The sequence below is a fragment of the Caloenas nicobarica genome, chromosome 10, assembly GCF_036013445.1.
Source record: "Caloenas nicobarica isolate bCalNic1 chromosome 10, bCalNic1.hap1, whole genome shotgun sequence".
NCBI classification, from domain to species: domain Eukaryota; kingdom Metazoa; phylum Chordata; class Aves; order Columbiformes; family Columbidae; genus Caloenas; species Caloenas nicobarica.
This window is the reverse complement of record NC_088254.1, coordinates 21398989-21424159: the sequence shown is the minus strand read 5'-3', so window position 1 is coordinate 21424159 and position 25171 is coordinate 21398989. Positions and strand designations below refer to the sequence as shown.

The following is a 25171-nucleotide window of genomic DNA, read 5'->3' as shown; positions in this document are numbered from 1 at the left end:
GGTCCTTGCGAGACTTCTTCACAAGTAGAACAATATCCTGTGGTGTTATTCTTGAGAAATGGCACTTGAAATATTGTTCTTTGAGCTCTGGTGTGTAGAACCCACACTGGTGCAGTTCCAGTGGCTTCAGCAATGTACCAGTTGATCCCCTCTCACAATCGGGGTTGGTGTCTCTGGGCGCTGGTAGATGAACTCTGGGTGAAGCTGGAAGGAAATCTCTTGTCGCACACATTATACTTTGAGGTAGAAATGAGCTCCTCAGTTTTGGGGGTGAATATACAGTTTCTGTGGGAATTTATTTGTACTATCTTCTGATTTCTGCATCCAAACGAAGCCCAAAGTTAGACAGAGAGTTACGGTGCGGTTCCTGTTTGCCTTGGTGGGAACTGCAGGTCCTCAGCCTTGGGAGGCGACTGAATTTCTCTTAGGGGAGACAGGGTTAGCGTGAAAATGAATATGAAACACTGGTTCTAAGCCTAAATAAATCTACCTGTGCTGTTCTGTTGCCTCCTCATGATGCATGTATGACATAAATTCTCAAAATCTATTTTTGTGCTACTGCCAGCAGCCTAGAAGTCGAGTAAATAAGAATGATGGCAGCCATAATGGCATTGCTTATGAGAAAATAAAAGAAAAGACAAACATGTCCATACAGTGCTTATAAATCTATTATAAACTGTGGTCTAAGCTTTGCTACAATGTTCGTAATTTAATCTCCATTGCAGTATACAGTTGATACAGTAAAAGAAATTTACTGTGCATTAAAGTTGTGAACCAATTAACTTGTTTAAATATTGGAATAAATTTTTCTATGTGTGTATAGACATGCAAACCTCCAAGAGCTTTTGAATATGTGATGGTCTTGTAGGGACGAGATGTGCAAAGTCAGTTGGCTGTTAATTTGAAATTGTTACTCGTCTGTAATTGCAGCCGGTCGTTCAGAAATGTCCTCTCACGGCAGGCGATGGCAGGACCGCGTCCGGCGTCGGTTCCGTATTGCACCCTGGGACTGATGCTGAAGAAACAATTGCTGCACTGCTGTGCACCTGATGGCGATCACAACTGCATGTCCTGCTCAGGGCTCGACGTGGCTCTAAAATTAGAGTCACGCACTGGGCAGTCGCAGCCCAAGTTATTTGCTTAGGAGTTAAATGTCCCGTCGCTGGGTAATTTCACTTTGTGGGCTGGCTTGAAACGTGAAGTGCAGCCCCTGGTGAGGGATTCAACCCATTTAATCCAGTTCCCTGCTCTTTGCCAGCCCGCTCAGGGGTGGAGGTGGACGGGGCTGTGGTGACCGCGGTGTGTCCCTTTGTAGCAGTGTGCTCTGGGCTGGCCTGTGTCTCCCCCTTGCAGCTCATTTCTGAGGCGCTGGGGTTTTGCCCTCGGCCCTCCCCTCTGCCCTGTGGCGTGGGCCTGGGATGTGACTCAGACAAAACCTGAGTAGAAGACAAAACTGAATAGAAACAGAGGGGTTTTGTGAGAACTCCCTTCTATGCACGGTTAAGTCCTGTGGACGTTTCCCCTCTCAGATGGGGTTTTATGGTTTTTTAACCCCTCAGGCCACCCAGACCACATTCATTTTACCTTCTCATCTCATTACTCAGGCGTTTGCCACACAGCTCCCAGTGACATTCCTAGAAATGTCATGACTATTTTCCTTTCCTTGGGGCTTGGCCCTGTGCAGCGTGCTCGTTGTCAGTAAACTCTGCTGATTAATAACTGTATTTCTATCCATTTTATTTCTCAAATGGCCTTTGCACTCACTGGAGCAGCCAGGGCACCAAGCAGCGGAATGAAAACTGGAACAACGCACAGCTGAAAAATAAAAAAATAAATACCACACACGCTTTTTATGGCAAGCATTAAATAAACAGAATCTAAGAAAGATACTGCGCTTGCACTATTCAGGCCTTTGAAGTACAGTTGTATAATGTATTATTTATTGTGCATCTGCCACTACTGCAATATCAGCTAATAGGGGAAAGATGTTTTAGATGTTACTTAGGAATGTAAAAGAACTTGACTTGGTGATTCGTAGGCTGTAGGAAGGGATTTTTCTGCTGCTGCTTCTGTGGCTGCAGGTAACAGAACTCCTGACATTTCCTGCTGAATAATGATTGAACATTTCGCAGTCCCGTCCAGCGAAGGGAGGCTCTGGAGCTTTGCAGCTGGTTTTGCAGAATCATAGAATCAGGTGTTTCTATTTGATTTTCACTGGGTGAGTTGGTTTGATTTTCACTGGCTGAGTTATCAGCCGTAAGAAAGAGCATCCAGGAAAACACCTCCCTCCGGCACCAGAGCATCCCTGGGACAGGGCGGCTGTGTTTCCATTTCCAGGCTGCTTGGAGGACTTGGGTACGTGGGCAGTTCTGGGGCCACGATTCAGGGAACACAGGCAAGAGTTTAACTCCCATGAGATCACCTGGAGGCGGACTTTGGATGCTGTCCCTTCCCTCTTCATAGCCTGCTCCACAAATGTCCCTTTGCAGGGCCAGGAGGCCTCGGCTTTAATGCCCTGGCATCTGCTGGTGTCTTCACCAAACAGAACGTATCCGGTAAGGATCTTCAGAGCTTTTCATTCCCATTGTTCCAACAGAGCTATAATTTGGGAGTGAGCCACAGAGAAAAATCCACCTTTTACCTCTGCTTTTAATTCGGAATCCCAACAATCAAATGTGGCTTTGGTGAGAGATGAACGGAGTGGCTGATCTCTCTGCTGCACGCTTGGTGCATGAGATCTGGACCCTGAGGCACATACATACACCCAGTACCTTGTTCTGTGAGGGAACGTCTCTGGTAGTTGAAGCAAATGTCTCTGTACGAGGAGAAAGAACTCCTATATCGCTTCGACACACTGCTCAGCTGGAACTGTTTTAAATATCTGTTTAAAATATTTACTTATATTTACTTAAAAGTTGCATAAGCTGCACATGAATTAGGGCGGATTCTGTTTCAGTGTTACTGTAATTCTCATATTTGCCACTGACAGCCTATCTACATTATATAAATCATCTCTAGAGCACCTAATTTAGTACTATTACAGTCCAGATGAAATATTTATGTAATTTCCCTTCTTTTGATATAAACTTCAGTTACAGAGAGAAAATTGACTGTAAAAATGACTTTGTAGGACTCTGTATTTATCTTCTCTCAGTGATTTCCATAGCAAATTTACTCCATTTACCAGCTGAAGACTTTTTTTCCTGTTGCCTGATTGTGAGCATGGCAAACTGAGCATGAAATTGTAACATCACGGTGTGTTTCTCCAAATCATGCTTGTCACACTTGTAATCTCAGCAGAGGCAAAAGACAGATTCGGTGTCTGGGCTGCACTTGTAGCAGCGATCCCTCTGTAATTATGGAATGGCTGTTTTATTGAATGATACCACACCTCTACTATTCCTAGACAAAGAAGAACATATTGATACCATACTTAGAGTAGTGTTTTGCAGCTCCAGTCAGGAACTGGCGCTTTGTTCTGATAGGCGTTGTATTATCAGGAGACAAAATTTAAAACCTTTGCCTCCAGCTGATTAGTCCCATATGCATCCTTTGATGCTTAAAAAGGGGGTTCTTTTCCTCAGGGCAGGAATAAAATCATCCTTTTCTGTCTTGTTGTCTGTCTGCAGCTGGAGAACTACAATATTTTTGGATATTCTACCAGCCTGCCAAAGGCTGTTGTAATTGGCCAGCAGGTTCAAACAAGTTCTTGGTGAGGGTGGGAGGCAGGTCCGCAACCACAGACACACGGCGACAGTGGAAATCTTATTTCAAGAAGAAAACAAAAGAGAACTTTTACACCAGAGACCTTGCATTAGTAGCGTTTTCAGTTCAGCATCTTTTCAGCTCAGATTCTTGTCTGAATGCCCAGTGGCTTTGGTGAGACAAGGTAGAACTTGTTAGAATTGTTTTGTGTAACATTGCAGAAGATAAATCAACACTGATCTCAGCAGGAGTTCAGAAAACCTCAGCGAGCCCACTGAAACCACCAGGAAAACTGTTTCAAGTACCGACCCCTCAGTTTCTCATATTGTAGAACCCTTAGCAAAGTGGACCTATGTGTGGAGCAAGAACGTGGAGCGAGAGATCTGATGGATCTGGAGTTGTGTAGTGTAGACACATTTAAATATCACAGAGACTTCATGAGGTTCAGAGCGTGTGCTCAAGATGAGATTCGGCAGCATATGGTCCTGGTGTCTGTGACTGTCAACACATCCCTTCTCCTTCATCCAGACAAGACTGGCTTCAAGAGGTAACCTGCTGGTGGAAAAAAAAATCACTTATTTATTGGCAGTCTACTCAAAAAGCCAAACTTTAAAAGCAAGAGTGGCATATTAGAAAGTATCAAAGATCCAAAATTAATTCAAATTAAATATCCTTGTGAAGCTGTTTTGATAAAGGGCTATATTTAAAGGGAACGGCGTACTCATTTTGGATAAAATCCAGTGCATTTCTGTGACTTCGTTTTGTTCACACAGGTGGCGCTCAGTGAAAATCTAATGCTTAACCTTTGAACCACTCCGTCCACTGTATTGTCTTAGTGCCAAAGAAAATTCAGTGTTCAGTTTTCCCTGACACCGGAGATGGGGGAGGGAGTTTCTGACTAACATCCATTTTTGGTATGCAACAAAAATGCCATATGGAGTCAAATTGGTGATCACCGCTGCTTCAAATAGAGTGTTATTTCTTATTTGGGACATCTTAAAAAATCACTTAAAGCTTGTCTTTCAGTGCTGGGCACTCATATGTTATTGGCCAAGCCCTTGATGGAAACAGGGAACAATCTGTACAAGTCAGTTTTACGCAGGGATCTTCCTCCATTTTATTTCAAAGCAGCTATTAGTAATAAATTGTTAAGAATATTCTTTTACTCTGCTAATTTACCTTCTCGTTAACCTGGGTTCATTTCCTGTGATGACAGCGGTAACGCAGGGCGTGCCTCTGTAAAGTCTGGGTCGCGCAGCTCGACCCGAAGTGGCAGCGCTCCTGTGCGCGCTGCGGCGGGGGCACCGCGTGCTCCAACTCCCACTTACGGACAGCAGTTAGCTTTCTAAAACTACCGACCTTGCAACTTCCTTCCTCTTCTCACTGGGGATAATATTGACATTTAGAATCTGCAGACAAATGCGCAGTAAGAAAGTGAATGTTTTTTTAATGGAGACTTCTGCCATATCTGTGAGAGTGTAAATGTATGTACACAATTTGCATGCATTTCAATATATATATCTCATGATGAATTTCAGTGGGCCATTTTATTCAGGGGGAAAAATAGCCACTACAGTCACCATAATTGAATGAATATTCTTTTAAATATTCTAATGTGAGAGAAAATCATTCTCTGCAGAAGGCCAAGATGAGCCTGTGTACCTACGAAATCACATTTCAGTCCTCAAAATAGACCTGAAGTAATACGTAGACCTTTTGTTCGCTTCTGGCACAGAAATAAGGCCCACAAAAGGCTGGAGGATGGGTTTGTATCTAGTTTACTGGTAAGCCTGTCACCGACTGGGATCGGCTCCTTCTTCCCTTTTGTTCTCTCCGGGCTGAGCCATCTGGTGCCTCGTGCCTTGGGCAGGACGTGTGTCTGTCCCAGCCCGTCGGGGCAGCACAGGGCGGATGTACTTCAGTGTGAGCTGCGTGAACCCTCACAGGCTCGAGATGAGGTACAACAGTGCTATTAATGGCTGAAGTTTGGGCAGGAACCTGCAGATTTGGGGGCAGGCTGCCTTCGCACCTACAGATCCCAGCCTCATGCCTCGGATTGTCACCTTGTTGTGGCGGAGGTGGCAGTTCAGCTCGGTGTGTACAGCCCAACGCCACAGGAGAACACAGCTAACGATGGGATTCATTTCCCCTGACAAGCTGCCCCTCATCTTACTTGACCTTGATTAATGACCGTGGGAGCAATCAGCACACTCAGCATTGCCCAATTTGAGCAAAGGTTTATCTACCCCAGACTGAATCCTTGGCAAGCTGCTCCCCTCATATTCTAGTACAAACCCAGCTTTAACTGGGGCTTTTCCTTCAGTAGTTTGTTGTTGTGTTGTTTTTGTTTCATTGTTGGTTTTTTGACGTCAAGAATACAAAAGGGTTTCAGAAAATTGGACAGAATCATGTTCCGTCCCAGTGAATCACAGTAGACACACTTGACACACTTGCTTGTCCATACTCATGGTTAGTTACTCATTATGGTGGAGGATTTACAGCAAAAACCGTCCAGCCTCTTCCAAAAGTGATGTATTATATATTTGGTTGTCAACATGAGGCAGCTGTTGAACCACAAGCCAGACTATCGAAGGGTAGCGGGAGTTCCTTGGTCTCCAGCTCACTCTTTGAATAGCGAATCAACTTCAGGACCACAATTTTTTAATATATATTTAACGGTAGGCCGTATCAGTTTTTTGAAGAGCAACAGGACATCACTCAAAACTGACTATTAAGTGCTTTGAAACTGGCTGGTTTGCAAAGTGGTGATCTTCTAACTCCACTGAAATTAAACCAGAAAACACAGATCGAAGAATGTCCTTAGGTAGGGACCTACATTTGGATTTTCTAAGGTTTGTTAACCCTGGCTTGTTTAAGATTGTCAAGTGACTCTGAGCACCAGAATTATTTGTGGTATGTTCATAATATAGTATTTTTGTATATCCATAATATTTTTTTAAAATTGGCACCAAGACTCCCATTGTTTATACCATGGCACAAGTGACTCTTTGAGGTGAATAAGGGCGTGATGGAAGTAGGAACCAAGATAAAATGTGCATCAGGATCCATCCGTTACTAAAGGCAAATTTTACTGAAGTGACAAATTCAATGTTATTTCCACAAAACCCTCAGGGTGCCTGGAATGCAAGGACATGATGTGATCTACCTGGGTTTTTTTACTTGTCTCCAACCTGAAAGGAAATCTGTAGTCCACAAATGATCAAGATTAGTATTTGCTTTGCTTTCATGAGAGGTTATCTGCTGAGTGCCTCACATCCATTGTGAAATTTATTTCCTGATGAATCCAATTTACATTAATGTGGGCTCATTAAAAGATAATTATTGTGCTGAGAAGAGGACCACAGCATACATCAATAGAACATCTGTAATTGTTTTAGTCGTATGATAAAGAGATAATTCTGAGTTCAGTTTTTCATAACGCCACTCTTATAAATGTCAAAACTGGATTCTTATTTTAACAGCTATGGCTAAACTTAATTACTGTGATAATTATTATCGAGGAGCAGATGCCCTGCACCAGCTTACCTTCTCTCTATTAGCATACTATAGAAATCTTTAATGTTTTAACAATCATGATTTTAACAGAGACTAGTAGGGTCATGAATGTTGAAATATCTGGATCAGCAAAGTTTTGCTCAGAGGAAAATAGCACCTTTAAAGTCAGCATTTGGAAGACACTATTAAACAGCGATCCAGTCGCAAAGCTGCTCTGTACAGTTTCCCAACATAAATAAAATCTGAATACATTTAGCAAAGATATTAAATAAAAAATTTGGGTTTATCTGGTGAATTTTTCTCCATGTTTGGAAGTACATAGGAGAGTTTTGGTTGTATTATCCGAGTCACCCTCTGCTTGACATTATATAACGATAATTAATGGATACTTGCATTAATATAGCTATATATCTTCATTTTCCAAGTATTTCATAGTATTAACTAATTAATCATGACAGCAGCTGCATAAACTAGGAAACACTGTACAGTAGAGTTCACGTTCCTTAGCCCTGGCATTGCAGAGTAACAGCTTCCTTTCAGATTGGGTCCATCTTTTTTAAGCACCCCGTACTTGAAATCCTCATTCCTCAGAAGGTTTCCTTTCTAGTTTGTACTTATAGAAGGCACTTACAATTTTAAGGACATTTTTCAGCCTGAAACTTTGCTCATCTGTTTAAAGAACATCCTCAGTAGGAACTGAGTCACCCATTTAGGTTTGGTGTCGCTGCTGCAATCTACCACGTTGATTAAAAAGTCTAATTTAAATTTAAAAATGTATTTTAAAAATCATTCTTTCAGCTATATAAATGTTGAGATTCTTTGTGAAGTGTAATCCAGTTACTTTACTTTGTGAAGTAATGCAGCTCTCTGTGTCTCAGATAACATCAGGCTCTTAGATATTCCAGCTATGCAATGAATGTCAGTTAATAATGATGTTTGGGATATTAGCACCTTTCATCTGAAAATCCTGAGGAAATATAAAAACAACACTTAAACCTCAGCGAAGGCCTCTGATGGGCAGAGCAAGGTGTGAAAATGTGGGACATTATTCATGTTTCCCAGTAGGTCGGCCACTTGTCTTTCAGTGCTCGGCTCTCAGATCGTTTCCCGTACAATGGGCACAAAGCCAGTTTTAACGTTGTATTTTTATGATACCACGAAGCAAAACCCACCTCCCACTGCTTCTTACATTTCACAAAGGTGGGAATATGACTGTGATGAGGCTCCGATTCAGAAGTTCATCCATATTTAGAACAGCACTTAGCACATCCTAGGCCAAGTTTACATATGCATATGCATGTGATTAAAGCACAGCAAATGCTCGAAGGCTGCACCGAATTAGCGTGAAGGAACATCCAGTCCTGCGACATGGTCTGAAAGACAACAGGGTGAGTTTGGCATGAAATCCGTCCTCTGGCTGCCCCAGCCGAGAACTGTCACACCTGGTGCTGTTCTGCCCCACATGTGCCCCTGCATGTGCCACACACTTTGCAGAAAAAGTGTCTCCCAAAGCTGTTGCAAAGCCCCGCAGTGTTGTTTTACTAGAATTACTACAGATCCTGAAGTTGTCGTGAATCCGCCAGTGCAGATCGCTGCGATAGTAGCGATGCCTGCCTAAAATAGTTTGCGACTGCTTCCAATGGTTTCTACGTAAGGTTTTGTATCTTAAATCATCTTGTGATTCGGAGAAAGTTCTGTACATCACAATGAAAAGCTGGGATTCTTGAAGAATATCACTCCCATATACAGTGGAGTAAATATGCCTGTCTGTTGAAAGTCTGAAGGAAGGAGATGCAGACTATACCTGCAGCTGAAATACTGAATATAGCTGTTTTCAGATGAAAAACACACATCTGAAATACCTCGTCACGTAGCATTTTTTTTTTCTAAAGTTAAACCTAGGCAGAATCTCTTGTAGGAAAAGGGAAAATTGATTTGCTTACTGAATTACTCACAGGAAAAGCTGATGTTGAAAGTTAAAGTAATTCCAAAGAATGGAAAACAATTGGGTCCCAATCACAAGGGTTTTTTTCAAATCGCTGCTCCATTGGGTGCCTTTGAATTTTGCAGTGCTGTAGGTGGCCGTTCCCTGTCACAGGGAGGATACGCCGTGCATAAAGAGATGATCGCTGCGTTGGGCTTACACTGTAATGTCTGAAAAACAGATCTATAACTCCTTTCTTCTCCCTCTTGCTTGACTTGCCAAGCTGTCCCTGGGGTGCTCATTGTTAAACATATTCATAAAATTGTTTCAACTTAAACAGAAACGAAAGGTACAGAGAAAAATCCTACTTTGGGTTGTAGCTGAGCAACACCAGTAAAATTAGCCAGTGGCTCAGATCCTCACTCAGTGGAAATCAGCACTTTCAACCCCAGATGGAGTTTCCTCAGTTTACACCAGCTTGTTTTGTTTGCAGCATTGCAAACGAGAGCTGAGTTGGGCTTGTCCTGCTAGAACAAATAGGAAAAGGAGAGAACAAAATATATTTTGCCAGCGCTTTCCAGATGATCTTCCTTTGTGATAGAAGTGTTTGCATTTTAATAAGTGCCTTTTCCACACAGCCCAGCTCCCTTTGCGATACGTGCGGATCCTGGGTGGGTGTCCATCGGTGCAGCCTCAGCGGTGTCAGTGTCCAACTTCTTCCAGCAGAAACTTAAACACCTGCAGCTCTTCACCTGTAGAAAATAGCATCATTTACTATGAGGTGAGGTTGGCAGAACAGTTGTGAAAAGCACCGAAATTATGCAATGATCTGATACAGACTGAAATTTTCCCACCAAGGAAGTCCCCGTGCTTTCTTTCAAGATTATTACGCACAGCCAGTTCAGGTTTGTTACTCTGTCCTTCCTTTGTGTTGGAAAATAATTGGTGTGCTCTGCAAATCTGTGACTTCTTTATAAAGTCTCAGTTTTATGCTTTTAAATCTATACCATATGAAGTATTAATCTGTCCACTTTTAAAACTGTGAATATAACAATTATCAAGCTAAAAACAATGTCTGATAGAAAAGCAGATCCGCTGGAGTTGAGATGGGCTGGCTGAAAAACTCTGTCGATTGAAAAAGGGTTAAAAGCCACGTCATCTTGTCACCTTCCACTGTGACAGTGCTTCCCCCTCACCCTTCGTTTTCCCAGTTGTGCTGATTTGGAGTCTTTGCCTGAGAGAGACTGGGCAGACCTTGAATAAGCAAAGAGCAACATCAGTGCTATTTTTAAAAAGCATCTAACCTTTTGTTGTCCTCATCATTGATTTGTGATTGGGAAAAAAGAAGAAGAGTAGAATTTGATAGGTGACCTCTGACATGAAAGAGTGCAGCAGTTACACAGCCAGAAAAAGCAAGAAAAAGGGGAAAAAAGGAGAATGTTTTATATAGCAGTGATGCGTCACGTACACATATATGACCGATAAAGTATGAGAAACCATATGTTTCTTATTCCAATTGTCCTCTGCACCCTTCTCTCAGAAGAAAGGATAGTCATGAAGTTTTATTACACATAAAATTAGCTTCGGTAAGTGCTACCATTAACTAGATAATAAAAAGAGTTGCCTGAATGTTGCAAAAGACTTGTTTTTTAAAATGTCAGTTAATTGCTAAATGGCTCCAGCTCCTCTCCAGCTTCTTTATCTTCGCAACAATGGAGACTACAGCAATTGAGGGAAAGATTTTATGCCCCTCTTTGTTCCCTGCAAAGAAATGCAACAGTCAGAGCCTCTTATTCACTGCAGCAACTTTTCGTATTAGAGCACCCAGTCTGTCCCTGGTCCCTTCAGCGTCCCCAGGACAGACTGACAGACCAGGTAACCAAACTCTTGGGCTGTTCACCAGGCCCCTGCCAGGCCCTGCCTCAACCCTCGTGTCACCTGGACTTTCCAGGAGGAATATTGCCAAAAGAATTATTCACAAACATAGAGTCACAGAATCATTTGGTTGAAAAAGGCCTTTAAGATCGAGTCCAACCATTAGTCTAACTCTGCCAAGTCCAGCTCTAAACCGTATCCCAACTGAACATTGAAAATGTCTTGGATTCAAGGGGAAAGTGCCATAAGCCCCGAGACAGGGTTTAAACACATTTTGGGTAACGTGTATGTCTCTGAAATCAGAGATGAACCATTAATGACCACACAGACAAGAGGGAAGCGGGACGAGGGGGCAGGCGGAGGCGGGGGGAGGATTCGCGCCGACAGGAGCCGAACTTGCATTTTGAATCCTCTTCCAAACGTGTTTATTACTCTTTCGGACCTGCCCCTGTGATACTGTTTACAGTAGGAACTGCTGCCTGAAAAGCAGCTGGTCATATTGTCAGATCATTAAACTAACAGATTGTGTTGTCCCATTCGTGTGAAAACTGAGTCGGTGTTGGGGACGGTCTGTGTTTGGCCGACACCACGTTCCTCCAGGCCCCGGGACCTGACTCTGCTTGGCTTTGCCCGTCTGTTCTCCCTGCTTACAATGTCCACTTATTTAAACCTAGTTCAACAAAGCTTTTAAGCACGTGCTTAGAGTTAGTCGTGTGCTTGGCTGAATAGGAATGGTTTTAAGCATGTTTAAATTGAGGCATATGGGTAATAATGCTGTCATTACGAGCAACTTTTGAAAAGCCCATCAGTCATGTGCGTGACGCCTGCGTGTCCCCACGCAGAGCACTTCTGTTTGGGAGCAAGGGAGCCCAGGGACCTAGACTTTGTGGCTTTATTCACAGCCTCAATCTTCATCAATAACGGAGAACTGTATCACTGTTTCTTAGATGTTTGTTTATCCCTCAAGAATTCTGTTAAGTTTATTGTCTAGATGAATACGAAGCAAGTTTTTGCTTTGCTTTTATACAATGACACTGTCTTGGCCTGCAAGCTCTCCATGTGCTGTACAGAAAAAACACGATTTTCCATCAAATCCTGGCACCTTTATCCTCTTCTTGTTGGATGAAATGCCTGTTGATTCAGATGTCAAGATTAGTTCCTGTTTTATTAAAAAGTGATAGGAACACATATCAAAGAGGTTGAATTTTCTGCAGCAAAAATGCCACCTCTAGATTGTGTCTAGACTCTGCATGAAGTTTTAACAGGGAGCTCGGGGAATTAATTAGCTATGTAAAAATTGTCAACAGTAAGGAGAACTCATGTCCATCACCAAAAATGTAACCTGTGGCTGAAGAAAACATCCAACACTGATTTTTATGAGAGATCCCCTTGACTTCAGTGGGAATTAATTTATGGAATGATAGTGGAATGTGGCAGCCTGGTTATTGGTCCTTAAGAGGCTTTAGCTGCCCCACAAGGCAAGGGAGATGCTCTGAAGGTTTTAGGTGACGTGGTTCTGAGATGAATGCATAAGTGGTGTAGAAAAGCCAGGTAAGAATTAAGTGGGTCATCTGAAGTACATGCAAATGAACCCTTCGCCATGTACTGCCAAACAGTCTATTTTAGATAGTTTTACAGAAAAAACATTTTACGTAAGTTTCGTGAAGCTTAAATTCATATTCTTGAGACAATTTTCCATATCCTGGCAAATGTAAATGTAAATTTTGTTTAGGTATGCTGGCGGTCCTTCTGAATAAAGATCAGAGGAATCTTAAATGTCTCAAAGCAAATCAGGCTCTCCAGATATTGTTGTACTTTTGAATATGCAAAAACTTCATGACTGTAAGGTCTTTTAGCCTGGAGTTCAGCAAGTCTCTGAGCTGATAAGTTGTTGAGGACACTGACAACCCAAGAGTTTCCCTTCCCACAGTGCAGAAAGTTCACAGCTGGAATTCTCCGTGCCTATAGAAACCCTGGAGCCGCTCCAAGGGCGGTTTTGCCCCCCGGTGTAGCTTCAAAGAGATGGAGGCAGGGACTCTGTGGCCTGGCTGGTGGGCAGTGGCAGTTCTGTGGGCTGACCTCAGAGATGGCAGCAGATCTAAAATCCCAAGTCTGATTCTGTACAGGGAAGGTGGATTAGTGGGCACGGCACCACTCACGTGGATGGACTTGGATTTTTTTTTCTTTTTTAATTTATGGTGTGGATTTTCATAGCGAATGACTTTCAAAGTGAATGACTTCTCAGGATATGTATGAGCTAGTTGCATAGTTAGAGGTGCTGGTGTTGATGCTGATGAGAGTTAAAAATAATTCATTGCAAATGATTATTTATTATGGGTAAATAAAAATATAAACACTGTACTCCTCCCCAGGAACAAGTCTGATATTGTGATGAAATACTATTTATGAGTAAAGCAAAATGCTGTTACAATGCTCTAGTAATGAAGGGAGAATTCTGTGGGTTCGTTGCTTCTTTGCGAAATACTAAACCAAATAGAGGGATTTGGAAGATGCCTGAGAGGGATGATGAAGAGAGAGTGGAAAAAAAGGAAAGGAGAGATGGGTAGAGCGGTATAGATGAGAGCACACACAGGCAGTTCCCTCTGGTTTGTATTCTGATCACATATTGGTATTACTCTGGAGTAACTCTTAGACACTAATGGTTTACAGACAAAACAAAATTGGTCTGGAGAGAAAAGAAAGTATTAGAAATTCGTAAAAGTGGAAAAGGAATTTGACCCCATCTAGAGACATTAACAAAGGGTAACTGGGGGTGAAATTCTCAGAAGTCTTAAATTGCACTTTGGAAATAGATGTAGGATATATCTGTCTCTACATATGACCAGAGTACAAGTACAGATAAACAAACTAGATTTCACCCGCTAAGTTCAGACGCTGTTGGTGACGCAGACGAGGCTCCTCAGGTGCCCTGGCAGTCGGTGTTGGGTGCCCGTGCCCCGTGTGTTCTGCCAGCTGTGCCACAGCTGCCCGATCCCCACCAGCGGAGCTGGAGCTCAGGAGTCGCAGCAGCAACATTTCAAGCCGGTAATACTACAGCGTTTAAGCTTTTTATCACTTCTGAAACATAAGACAAGCGGTTGGACTAGATGATCGTCATAGGTCCCTTCCAATGGAAATATTCTGTTCTAAGATTTAGTTTCCCGATATGAAAAGTTTTTGAAGATTTTCTTCTGGAACTCATTTTCATTATAGAAATGAAGCAGGTAAGCAATCATCTGCATACCACTTCTGTGTCCCTGTGTTAGATGGATGCATCTTCCCTTCGGCTGCTGTGGCCAGTTGAAAAAGTGACAGGTTTAAGGCAGCACATTTGAACCCACTATTTGCCAAACTATCTTCATAGTGTATTCTCCAGAATGACTGGTAATTTCGGGACGTTGTTTTTAAAGAAATGGAAAACACTTGGCAATGAACCCCTAAAATACTACCAGGAACATTTTTAACTCTTTGAAAAGTGCTCAGAAGTATCAGCTCTTCAAGGAGGTGAACACTGAGTGTATTAAAGGGACGCCTTTTCAAAGCTCTGAGGCTGTTGCTAAAATGTTACAATAAAAAAGTCATTGCATCCAGAACACATTATCAGTTAATGCAAACACAGGATTTTTACAAAGCTATTGCATTCTTTTGATGCTCAGAGCAAGGAAACAATGAAGTGAATAGAATCTCATCAGCTCGGAGTTGTGACCTCGTGTGGAGCTGGTACGTCCCAGCTGCTAAAGCTGCCGATAACCACTGTTTGAGTCAGGGTTTTCTGCTCAGACACGAGTCTCTCTGGAAAACAGCGTCATCTCAGGACTTCATTGGCACTAATTAGGGGACAACAGGCAGGGAGAGCTCCAGAAGTTTTAAATGGGGTCGAGAAAACCTTTTGATCAACTAATGGAGGCATCTTAGGATGGAAATCAGGAATGTTAAAAGCCCGTTTCAAAGCAGCATTGGAATAGAATGAATAACACTTCAAGCACCTGAGATCAAATAAGCAATTGTTTTGTAGAAATTCTTGATCAAAGTGACAGTAGTTACCTGACTGATGAATCAACAGACTGCGAGAGGTGAAATCCGAAATTCAGATGTATCTCAAAGCACAATACTGTATAGACGTGGGGAGCTGAAATGTGCAGGAGCTGAGGATACATCCCCACCTTCAGCACTATATGAAACAACAGAAGTATTTTCCTACTTGAGTTCCAGATGCAGGCAGAAAAAAGGATGTTACCAAGGGGAAAATGCAATATGCTGCCCATCTGCTGAGGCACTCGCAGGCAGGGTGAGATCTCAGCTACAGGAGCCGATCACCCACATCTTCCCTCCCCAGCCTGCCAAGCAGCAGCTGAGATCCCCAAAAGGTTTGTCTATTAAGAGGTGCAACGAAATATCATCATACTTGAGAGAATTAACATGACTAAGTGCAGGCTTCAGCTTCTTGACTTTCTGGATGTTTTGCACTTGGGTTATGTAATATAATGCAGCAGTAAATAATGTAGTTTTACATTTGGCCATATGTTTAACATTAGCATGCGTGATGTCACACACTAATTATCATGAACAAATGGCCTATGGTTTAAAAAACACTATATCAGAAATGTACAGGCTTAACTCTGTTCTAAGTGAAAATTACAGCCGGCAGTTCAAATTATGGAATTATTATACTGGGCAATTATTAAGATATATGACAGTACTATAGTAACAGGGTTCTGAAGAAATACTTGGACGCTTTCTTAGTTTTTCTTTTCTGATTTGTGGCTTACAACACAGCTAGACTTTCAAGACTTTGCAGTTAAAGCCTTCTCTGCCTGTCAATATGCTGGCAAATCTGCAAGTAACTGTATGTCTGTGTCGCCCCTACTGATGAAAGAGTTCTTTGTAATAAATCTATTAGCATTAAACATTGGCACTTTCATCCATGCCACATTTGAGTAGGCCTGGGTTTGTCACCTTTTTGATCTCTACTATGTGATATCTGTGGATTTTCTGCGGCTGACCGATGCTTACATCTCAGACCTCCATTTCTGAATTTACAGAAGGTCCTTGATCAAAATGTGTTGAATCTCGTACAGACCTATATGGCAAATTAATGTTTAGAGACTATCATTCCTGGTTTCTCTTCTTAGAATCAGACCCAGCATACCCATTTTTGATACATTATTAAATACATCCGCCAGGTAGTCAGGTTGAAGAGTGTTCATCCTAAAGGCTCAAAAAATAGTACATTGCAAATGCAGTTTTTACTTATTATGCAAGTCTTTTACTGCAAGCAGAAGTGAAGAGTGGGAGAGGTGGAGATACAATCCCATGTGTTGATGGAGTGATTACTTCAGGAATTCATTTTTGTTTTCTGAGACACTTTCTGCAGATTTGTCCAGGTCATTTGGATCTCTGCCTCTCAGCTGCACACACGCTGAGGACGGTGAAACCCCACTTGGGCTGCATCGTGCTGGAATTTAGTGAGAATATGTTATATCCCTCACTGCAAAGTTGTCATAACACATTTAACGTGGCCTGCATATCAATTACATTCCTATAAACAAGAATATGTGGGTTAAAGAGTCTGGAACAACGCATATGAAGAAATCAAGAATTTAGTTAGATTTTATAAGCAGGGGCTTGTAGTTAGTGTGAAATAAAAACGCAGGCAGGCTGGGTTTTCTTCCCTTTCCTTCCTTGGGCAGCTGCCCAAATGTTGCATCTCTGAGTTGTACGAGGGAGTTGGGTTTGGCTCCCGTACAGATCCCACATTCACTGAGCTGCTTTCTTCATTTAGCTAACGGGCTTTCTGAGCAACACTGGGTCGCATTCATCTTTATTAGGCAGTAATGGGAGGCCTTGATCTTGAGTTTTGCATAAAACTGCAACTTGCAGATGCTGTAAGCCTACAAGCTATTAGTACAATAAACTTGTAATTGATATATAGGTATAAGCCTTCCACCTCATCTACTGAAAGCCAAGAGTTATGAAATTTAATAAACTGCCTGTGTCCTTGGAGCTGCGATCTCCCTTCATTTAGGAGAACAAAATGTCCATCGCTGCTCCTGACAATTATCAGAATAATTGTTAGTGTACTATGAGAAGTAATTCAACATCAGGGCAATTTCTGAGACACAGTTGGCAAATTTAAAACATTTTATTGTGCTAATATTGCAGTTACAAGTGATATTTTAAAGCAATTTACCATGATAATGTCAACGCAGCGCTAAGACAAGTAGTTCCTTTTAATGCTGTTCACAGAAAAGCTGGTGTCCACACACATGTAGAAAAGCTTCTGAAAGATTGGTTTAATGAAATTAAAAAGCAAAATCAGTGTTACACGGTGTAGTCGTGAAAAAAAAATGCTGGATGAATTTCTAGAAGTGTGTGTAAACGCCTGGTCTGAGGCATCGTTGAGTAACGTTGCAGTCAATACATGGCATTAACCACGTAATCACGTGCAGTATAATTTATGTCTTTTTTTTTCTAAGAGACATAGAATCTCTGTAAACACATGCAAAAATATTTAACTATTATCGCCAAGGCACTATTTCACCACATTTCTGAAATATTAAGACTAACTAATCACATATGTGATAAAGAAATGTTGTTTTTCCTTAGTAGCATGCAAGGGAAGTACCATCTTTCTAGAAATGTGTATTTGATGAACTACAGCAATGATTATTTGATTGATTTAGCTATCAGAGAGGTTATAATAATCATAAAACAATTCAAAACATCATTAACTAGCAGAGCATTTGAAATAATACAAATGAGACATTGATTCATGGTCATGTTTAGTTTTTCTTTTATGTGCTGTTGTGGTCCTTAAATATTTAGAGCTATTTTACACATAATTATGGACACTTATGTAGTACTGTTTTTTAAGAGAGATTCTTCATCATAACTGGTTTGTAACCAAGCAAAAAAGAAAAGAGCATCTTATGTCCCTAAAACAAAAAAGAAAGGAACAAGATCTCCAAAAGGATTTAGGAAAATGCAGAAATTCGAAGGAAACCTGAGAATGGGAACTACGTCCCAGCCATTAGTGCGGAACGGCTGTTGTACCGTAATTGGGAATTAGGGACCTCAGATTTGGTTTGGAAGGCTTTGGAAAAGAAATAATTCAGCAACATTTTTCTGTGTTCTGCTTTTTTAATGCTTCTCCACCTATGGATGTCTTTAATTATGCGTATGCATGCCTTAAAGCAATTATGCCTTTTGTTGTAGACAAATATAAGTGATATTTGTGAATGTTGTGCAGGGTGAATTCTGACTTTTGTGACACTTGTGTGCCAGGCTACCACAGGATTAAAAAAATGTAGTTTATAATTGCGATAATTCGATGAGTGAAACTTCTGAGTTTTCATTGTGGAGTCTCATGAAGTCCATATGTCTTTGCATAGGAGCACGGACATTTGGGGGATCTTTAGCATAAATAAAGACTTCGTAATGATGGCTTCCCCGTTCTCTCCTTCCTTCTGACACTGTGCACATCCTTTCCGTCCAACGGGGAAAACAGGGCTCTTGCCGAGGATTTCGAAGCCACAGAAGAGGCCTTGGAGGCTCTTCTTCCCTCTGAACCCCGCCAGAGACCAGAATGTGGGGAGGGGATGTTCCATTCACATTTTCTACAGTTCCTTTTTTTTTGCTGCAACAAAGGATTTTCTTTAACTAGGACACATATTAATGATCAGATACTTTTACCCTTTCTTGCCAGAGCCCAAAGTCTTTTCTCCTCTCCATAATATTCTTTGCTTCTTTTTGCTTGATAATCAACGTGGGCAGTTTTATAGTTACGGTACCTAATTTAACATCAAAAGAATCAGAGCACCTCTCTGGCGTGCGAATGACTGGAAGACCCGGTTCAGGAAAGACGTAAGGCCCGTTCAGTGTTCCCTAGGAATCGGCTTTTCTGTCTGCCACCGTTGCTGACTGAAATGCAGGCAGAGCGAAGGGACACCGTGGCGGGTACAAAGGCAGCAGGAAAGTCTTTTTTTGTGCTACATCCCAGAAGCGGGCCTGTGAAAATATTTCCTAAGACAGCTCTCCATCACCTCTCATATTAAACCTTTTAAGTCAACGTGTAATCTGGTAAATCTTATTCATCCGCATAGATGCATTTGAATGAGAGCTCACCCTGCGAGTAAGGACTGGCCAGTGAAAAGATAACAGTTCGTAATTGTCATTCTCCGTTATTGTAACCATATTACAGAGGATAATGAAGTGCAAGTTACAGCAATTAGTTGGTGGCAGCACAAACGATAAGCACAGCACTATTACTTTCATATACTGCGCTGTGCAATGCAGCCTATTGATTTAATGGCAGCTTTTCTTTTTTCCCTTTCACTCCCTAGTAAAAAACAACACTGAGATTTATGTGAGCGGCACTGGTTTGGAATACAGATCAGGCTGGAGAAATGCTGGTGTGAATCTTTGGATGCTCGCTATTTATAAAAGACCAGCCTAGGTTAATTCATCAAGTGCTTTACAAAGAGGATAAATGCCGTGTGTCCCACAGCGGGGCTCCTTGGCTGTTTTCCTCGCACCTGACTGCCTATTAATCTGCCTTTTAACTGCGCCCGCACGGAGCCGCACGTGGCTGGAGCCACCAGCAATGTCCCTCTCTCCAGGCCTCTCTGAACTGGGTCACCCTCGTGCTGTTGGTGAGTGTTAAATAATTCCCTTTGAGATAACCAGGACGCTCCGTGGGGCTGCCTATTGTCGTGTTCTGGCACTGCGATTTTAGAACAGACTATGGGCAATCTGTCATCGCAGGCTGTTCAAGGAGATACGAAAAATTAGACACACGTTGCTCTCTCACACTGAGAAATCTGAACAAAGGCAACAAAACCCGTATTTTTCTCCATTTATTAGTCGATTTTTATTGCCTAATAAAATATAGTAAATAAAGCATGAAGTGCACCTTGAGTAAACAACTCTAATGAGGTAACGGCATTTGTCATTATCCAAATATTCGCATGGATTTCAATGGAGAATAATTTCAGTTGTCTTGAGTTGGCTTTGATGTGCAGCAGCTTCCAGAGACCTCTTGGGGTCTGAAGCCCCATCGTGAAAGTGGCTTTTGGTGGCACCTGAGAACACGCTTCACCAGGCGTTATTTTGGGATTGAGGCCAAATGGTGTGGGGATCCTACTGCTTTTCAATTAGTCTGTAATTAATGCCTCCTGGTACAATTTTAAACATTTGCTTCCTCTTTTAATTGGAAAGTGAGAGCCCAGAAGAATTTTATTGTCTATTTCATGAGGCTTTTAAGCTCAGTGTAAATCGTGGCCTTTGTGTACGACTCGGCCACTAACATCGTAGGGATCTTGTACAGACTCCAAGAAGTTTCGAATTTTATCCAGGTGAATATCTCATATCCGAGCACACATATGTACACCTGAATATGTCAGTTCTGACTAAACAGTATACATCCACTGTATATTAATAAGATGTACATATATTTTATATTTCATTTGTACGTTTTACCTATTTTATACATATATAAGTAATATACATTTTTATAACCTGTGCATTTATGTGTCTTTATATTTGCGTGTATGTGCCTGTGTGCATATAGATGTGTGTTCATTATACTGTTCATCTTCAGTTATCTATGGTTATCTCATTTGTCTATGTGTTTGCCTACACATGATCTCATTTCAACAAACAAATTTAACCAGAATGTCTGTCTGGACAGCTCACGTGATTTGTATTTCAGAACAGAAGTATTAATATTATTAATATTTGCGTCATCCTCTCCCCTCTTGCTGTGCCCCGTCTGCTACCTCTGTATCGTGGGGGACGCCGCCGCCGTTCTCTTTGTCACCCAAGCACACAACAGGATTTTCTTTGCGTTGGTCCCCTATATGTTCACATCCAGGCTATGTCAAAGTTTTTTCAGGTTCTTTCTGCACAGAATCTCCCAGGTTTGTTTTCCTTCCCCTCTAATGCTGGATTGTGTAATTTAGTGAATTGCAGACTCAGAATTTAACAGGGTCTGGCTTTTATTATGCTTCTCTCTGATAAATGGCCATCGTTTGCCATTGAGCATGTTTAATATTTTCAGCTAATATTGTATGTTAAGAAGAGAATTGTGTTGGAAATGCAATTCTGAAAAACAAGCAGCGAGATGATAAATGCCATGAAAAACAACTCCAGTCACTGCAATGCTTAATGTTCTCTAGTCTTGAATTTATATCAGATTCCTGTTACTACTACAAAGACAGAACACCAAAGTCGATATAATTAAAAGACATATAAGCAAATTGAGAATTCAATACGTATTTCAGAGCTTAGAATAAACAATCCTAATAACCTTTTTTACACCATTAAGGCAACCTGGTTTTATATTCTGAGGAAGGGCATCCTGGCGATGGCTGAACAAGGACGCGCAAGTTGTTGTTTCGCATGGGGAGGAGTTGGAGAAAGTGGTTTATTCTGGGACAGGGGATCCCTACCAGCTCTGTGACTGGTGTAGATTATTTCTCTTGCCGTGTGTTGGCCGGTACAGTCACTGGATGAAGCCTCAGCTCTTGGTTAAAACCAGAAAGCAGCCCTGTAAATGCTGCACTCCTGTGCCCTCTGGGAAGCCGTAGAAGTAATGATCCAAAAGGGTTTAGGAGTTTTATTGCGGCAGGGAGGCGGCAGGGGTCAAATCTGCACCAGAAGACCTATAACTAAGTCTGTAATTCTTCTATGGGCAAAGCTGCAGGGATTTCTGCTTGATTAAGGATTGCATGATTGGGGCCAGTGACATTAACAGGCACAACATCCACTCTGCATCTCAAAACGGCGATCCGAAATGCAAGAAAATGCCATGTAATAGAAAAGCCCAACACCTCCTTGCGGTAAAAGTGGCTCTGTGCTTCCCATACACGTGCCGAGTCTGTAAATGGAATTTATTTCTCATTTTTTCTGCTACCAAAGGCAATTTTAGGAACTTTTCTGTTGTATTTAATGCAAGTCTTTTGCCTGTATGGGCTCTGAATTCCACCAGTATTGTTTTGAGGCTACATGATCAATAAATGTCAGCTTCTGAAGTGCTTTGCCAGTTCAGGTATCAGAAATGAAAACATAAGCTTCAGCTCTCTTTTACTGGTCATGACAAATTGATTCTTTTCAGCCTGCCTTGCATTTCTATCACTTCATCCGTCTGAAGAGAAGTGGACTTCTCACTCTTACCTGCTCTTAGGCCAACCTGAATTGCAAAAATCCTTTCAAAGGTTTGTTGTTGTATTTGTCTTGTGCTCACGTGCACAATAAAATGGGAACTGGTGGGATTCTGGATGTGCGAGGACTGGGAAAGCGAGGCCAGGATCCGCGTCGGCTTCAACCGTTCATAGCAATAAGTGGAATTACACATTTCTTCGGGCTGGTATCTCTATGAGCGCTCACCCTTCGAGCAGGCAGTTTGCAAACAGAATCCAACAGCTCATTATATCTTGAAACCTTTTGTGTTTTGGCAGGTAAGGATAGTAAAACAATGACTGTACATTCACAATGAACATGTACTCGTAATTGCAATTCGTACATGAATATTCATGGTTATGCAATTAGGTGAGGAATTATATGCTTAAATGGCCACCTGGGCACTCTATGGCCAAATTAAAAAGTAACCATTCATATGTACAGGTGAATATATGTTTACTTAAAATGAAACAACAAAGAATTGTCGAATCCCCAGTGCAACCACATACTCGCTTCCCCAGCAAACAAGAAGGCCAACTCGTGATGAAGGAAGGATTTTTCTCCTTGCTGCCAGAAACCTTAGCAGGGTTGTTTTCCCATTACTGTTTCGAGCATCAGCACAAGTTCAGGAATAGACTGATCTTAAACTATACCAGTAGTTCTTTACAATATATTCAGTTTACTCTATTTTGCACCCAGCTTTTCCTGAGACACCAAAGTGCAGCATGCACTGCAACTTGGTTTAGCTTTTTCCCCCAAAAGTCTGTTAACGAACATTTTGATTGTTCTTAAGGGTTTGTGACACTGATGCAATGTAGCACTTGCATTTTTTCAGGGCGAGTTAATGAGTGTGCATTGCTGTCTACTGAAACCTGTCTCTGAGATTTCCAATTTCTTTTTGCTTAATTTCTGTGTTCTGGAAGTTTTAAAACTGTCAGCTAAGATGTTTTACCAGTCTTCACATGATGACAGTAATCTGAATCCTGGTTTCATTAAAGGGTGGAAAGGGCTGCCAGTTACATTTCTGTTCCTCAGGTCCCATAGGAGGAAGGATGGGTGTGCAAAAACTGCTGCTGAAAGAAAAAAGAGCATGTAAAATACATATCCACAGGAAAAAAAAATAAAAGTGTTAGTCATCTATGCAGAACATATACAACAGCTAATTAAATCAGGTTTCATTGAAATTAAATAGCATAAATTAATGAATGTGTTTTGTGATGAACACCCAGCTCCCTTGTGCAAGCAGACTTTACAAGAGGCACTTAAGATATTTTTGTGGGGCAAAAACTGTTACTGACTGGACGTTTGTCCCACGTATAAGGGCAATGGACAGAAGATATAATAGATTTCTCCTCTGGTCTCTGGATGGGTCCCAGCTCTTCTGCGTCCCTGCTGGGTGACCTTGGCAAGTCCCATCTCCTGTCCTTGGCTCGGTTTCCCTGGCTGCAGAATGGGGATTATTTTGCTAATCTCTGAAAGAATTTTGTAGTCTACTCAGGAACAGCAATATTTAGGAGCAAAACATTGTTATAACAATAATGCGTGATTTGCGTGCCACTTTATTCCCCAGTATGAGGCTTAAACAAAATGTATGGGCTATAGTGGCTTGTGCTGGATCTCTGCACAGGAGTGAATCTCATCCTAGATCGATAAAGTCGTTCCCCAGTCCTGCGGGTCTTATGAGTTCTACAACGTAAAGAAATCAGGTCCTTCCACAGCAAAAGCACTATGCCTCTGCCATCATTGTTAAACTTGGGAATTGGATAAATACTAAATCCTGTTTTTCCAGTGTTTTCCACTGCTTCTGTAACCAGTAACGAAATTACAGTCTTACTAATAACAATAGGACACCCTGTCTGTGTAAAAGGTATGTGTGAATTGTAAGGAAATACAGGTTTGAGTGAGAAATGGGCAGGTCTTCACCTGTTCTTATGCTGCCGACTTCAACGAGAGTTTTCAAAAACGCGGAGGAAGTGGAATTTTTCAGCTTCTGCCATTCTAAGTTATAATGTTGGTGTTCTGTTAAATACATCAATAGCACTCATTTACAAATTTTGCCATAGTGTTATTTCTATGTGGAACTGAATTTTGGGGGAAAAAAATCAACTTGGGCAGAAAAATATTGACTTACTGTTAAAAAAAAAAAAAAGAAAAAAGGAATAGAATTTTTCAGTCAGAAATTGTAATTTTTTCCATGCGAAGAGGCATTTTCAATGGAAGAGAAAAGAAGAAAATCCTTTTTTAGCGCAGCTTTGTTGACGTTTCCAGCTGGCTGTGCCGGCAGGTCCGGACAGGCGGCACAGCCGCAGCGTGTGCGTGACGGAGCTGGTGGGACGGTTTGCTTACAGATGTTCCCTTTCCCTTCTCTTCCTCTCCCGTGTCTCCTTCATCTCTTTCTGTGTTTTCTCCCCGTTCCGTGTCAGGAGGGGCCACCTCGGGGGAGCCCAGCGCCGCGCTGGCCGCGACCAGTGGGAACGGCAGCTCCGACAGTGAGTGGTTTCCAACACATCCACGGCTGGTGCAGGTGCCGGGCGGTGGGATCCGCGGGTGCTGCGTCCAGGTTTCTCTCTTGAATGGCACATAATCCTTTGGACTCCAAACCCGAGGGATGGTGAGCCCTGCGCTACCCCAGAAACTCAAGGGTATTCATTGGGGAGCTTCATAAAGTGCTTCAGGCCTCCCAGGAGTTTGTCATTCGTTGGGTTAACTTTTTAAACCCATGCCAAACTCGTGTTTTAGGCAACTGGATGGATGCAATTTATAGTGCGATGTCCTTTAACGTTAGACCTGTGCTGCAGTCCCGTCCCATGCTCCGGCTGTTTGACGCCTCCGAATCACCACACTGGTGACAAGAGATGCGTCACCTTCTGCTTTTCTCTGCCATAGTGTTGCTGAGGTAAAAGAGATGTCCTGAGCTCTTCTGACCGTGTGGAACCGTGTATTAAACCAGCATTTGGTCGCCGTGTCCTGGCC

At 42.0% G+C, this 25171-nt stretch overlaps 1 protein-coding gene across 1 annotated transcript in view; it reads left to right on the top strand.

Annotated features, from left to right (window-relative positions):
* MEGF11 (multiple EGF like domains 11) overlaps positions 1-25171 on the top strand; it is a 257722-nt gene that overhangs the window by 112657 nt on the left and 119894 nt on the right. The gene's annotated exons all lie outside the window — the stretch shown is intronic.